General features: G+C 31.3%; 1 long non-coding RNA gene across 1 annotated transcript; it reads left to right on the forward strand.

Moving 5' to 3' along the window:
• LOC145117014 (uncharacterized) lies at window positions 1-2,284 on the forward strand. Its single transcript, XR_013712427.1, has 4 exons — window positions 1-1,162; window positions 1,250-1,331; window positions 1,886-1,964; window positions 2,142-2,284. It is a non-coding gene; the product is annotated as an uncharacterized LOC145117014 (long non-coding RNA).
• The last annotated feature ends 771 nt before the right edge of the window (window positions 2,285-3,055 follow it).

Consider the following 3,055-nt stretch of genomic DNA (forward strand, 5'->3'; position numbering starts at 1 on the left):
TGGACGGGAAACTGAAGTTGGTCATATACAATAGGTCGTAAAAAAAGGGGGAATCATGTATAGCATGTCAATGGGCCTTGAGATTGGCCAATCTGGTCGTCGCTATTACAGAGTAAAAATAGAGGTAAATTCAACGTTTATACATTAAATTAAAACTATAAACATGGGTATGGATAAGAACAAGGAGTCGCGAACATGGAACTTGAACGATTTACATGGGATTGGATGTTTGGATTCCATCCACCTGGCAGCCAAACATGGTATTTGGGTTATGCAACTTGATCTCAACCCAATGGTTGTAGTGGCACTGTGACAGTATGGTAAAACTCTCACAATCTCAACACACACACACACACACACTATCCACAAAAGAAAATGCAACTAGATTATTGTTACTTACATTATACTTTCCTTATACTATGTTATATATTATCTAAGGTCTGGTCTTAAATGCAGGTCCGTGTTTACAAAGCTATAAGCTAAAGTTACCAAATTCCACGTACTGATCATTACAAACAGTTGATTGTACTGAATTTTTCTTCACCAAGAAAAAGAGTATTTTAGACAATAAGAACATTGAAGAAGAAGTTGAAAAAGTAAATCTTAAAATTAAAGGTGATCTTTCATTCCATTGCTACTCAAAATTCCTTATTTGGCTTACCATATATGAAATCTGTCTAATATGAAAATGCATATTAATATTTTCCTTACTTTTTTTTATATAACATGTGACTCTAAGCATCACAAAGTAGTAAAATGTTGATGTTACCCTTTTATACTTTAGAAATATTATCAATTTGTGACATGGTAAATTTGAATTTTGAAAGTAAAAATAGTACATTCTTCACTCTTAAAAAAGATACAATGACTGTTTTCGACTTTTTAAAGCATATTTTAATCGTTAGTCACTTTCAATGTAGCACATGATTGATTTAGGGCAAATTGATCATTTTATATGCTCTTTTTTCGTATACCATGTCAAACAAACTTACAACACGGAAGGAGCCTTTACACGTTTGGGTACAAACTTAGAAAGATGAACATTGCAACTTAGGCAAATAAGGAGGAAACGGAAAACAAAGCGATGAAGGGCACATTTTGGCTGAGGAGGCGTTGAGAGTTGAGTTTGAGAAATGTGTGGTTGCGTGGGAAGATCACAACAGTAGAACACTCATCCACTATTATTTGTTTATTAATGTTATTTCAGCTTTTAAATATTTTTTATAAACATTATTTATGATGTGTTCAGATTTATACACAAACAGATTAAAATTCAAGAATGGGAAAGTCATCACAAACCGAAACTTCAAGCAGAAATTAGAAGAATAGAGGTGAATTTCATTGTATGTTCAAATTTACGATAATATTAATTCCTTTGGCCTTTGAATCTCATCACCTAACAATTGTTGTTACTTGCCAACCAATCAAAAGGGAGGAGTAGACAGAGACTATACAATCCAACTAATCTTTATTCATAGTTTTGTTATGTTATGGATTTTTATTAAAATTCAATAATGTTCTAAGCATTCAAGGGAATAAGGTCAATTAATGAAGTTATATGATGAATAGAATTATGAATTATGTCTTCACTGTGTCTTTATTTGTTTTTATGGAATTAAAAATTTTGTTGAATAATTCTTAGAATATGTAATTGTCTTCATTTGGAATTATGAGTGGGTTAATCTTTATCATTTGGAAACCATCTTTTAATCGATTGATTGTTGTCTTGAATTAATCTCATGGAGGTAGGAATTTGAATTTGTGATTTCTCATTTGTATTTATTATCTTTTATTGATTGTGATTATATTCAACGTGTATTTGGTTGGCTTGTGAGTCAGGGATGTATATGAATATGACCCGTTTACCCTTTGACTCATTTTACAGGTTTTGAAAGTTCTTTCAGCTTCTCCATCAACCTATTCTACTAATCCAAAGTCCAAGCTGTTAACTCTACCTTCCCTATGTAGGTCTTCAATCTCATTTGTTTCAGTTGTTCAGCCCCCCCCCCCCAACACCAACACACATACACACTTAAAAATATGTTATGTTTTCTTTAGTAATATAAAAATTGAGTAACTGGGAAAAGGATTCCAAAAAAGCATAAAGAAACCTTCTAATAATCTTTCTTTTGATATTATAGGCAAGAAATAAGACAAGGATTGTGTTCTCTGGATCTTTAGATCTCTTCAGCAACAACTATGGAATATTTCACAGTTTTGTGTCCAAACTTTGTAACCATTTTATATATTTGGTTGAAATTAAACCGGATGTTATGTTATGTTATGTAGATTCTTTAACTCACCAGTGAAAAATGCAGGAAGCTCGAATAAGTAAGTGTATTTCTCTAAAGTACTAATAATATAATTATAATATTCCATCTTGCATCTAATGGAAAAAAAGACACAAAATTTATAATAGAAATGCAAAATCTGGCAATGCACAGTTTCCTACCGACATTAACAAATGGGTTTCCCATGAAACAGGCCATTTAAAGGTAAAATATCAAATACTTTTTAATACTTTTATATTTCCATTTTTTTAATGTTTCAGTTTATATATTTGTTTTTCTTGAATGTGAACAGGCTGTGAATGTTAGACACCACAAAGTTGGTGATACTGATGAACCTGCTATCTATAGGATCAATGATGACCTGGTAATATGTTTATCTATTTAGTGATCTTCTGCTATAAATAAACAATATGTAGCTATGCAACCCTTATGCAAGTAATCTTTTGCTATAAATATTATGTTGGTATGTAACTCTCCTTATGCAAGAAATCTGTTGCTATAAATATTTTGTTGTTATGTTGGTATGTAAGTCTTATGCAAATCCGTTGTGCATTTTAATTCCAGCATCACAGCGCCAACGGCGCAGTGATTCCATTCTAGTTAGCATCAATTATCAAAACTAATTTTCTACCTTTGTTAAAAAGGCAAAACATATACATGAATTAAAATTAAATAAATAAATCATTTGAAAGAAAGAAAATTTTTGTGTAATTGAAGTTCCTACAATCCTATTTTATACAACTACAAATTAAATCTTCCTCGAT

Source organism: Lactuca virosa, chromosome 5 (genome assembly GCF_052849685.1).
Source record: "Lactuca virosa cultivar CGN04683 chromosome 5, Lactuca_virosa_CGN04683_v6, whole genome shotgun sequence".
NCBI classification, from domain to species: Eukaryota; Viridiplantae; Streptophyta; class Magnoliopsida; order Asterales; family Asteraceae; genus Lactuca; species Lactuca virosa.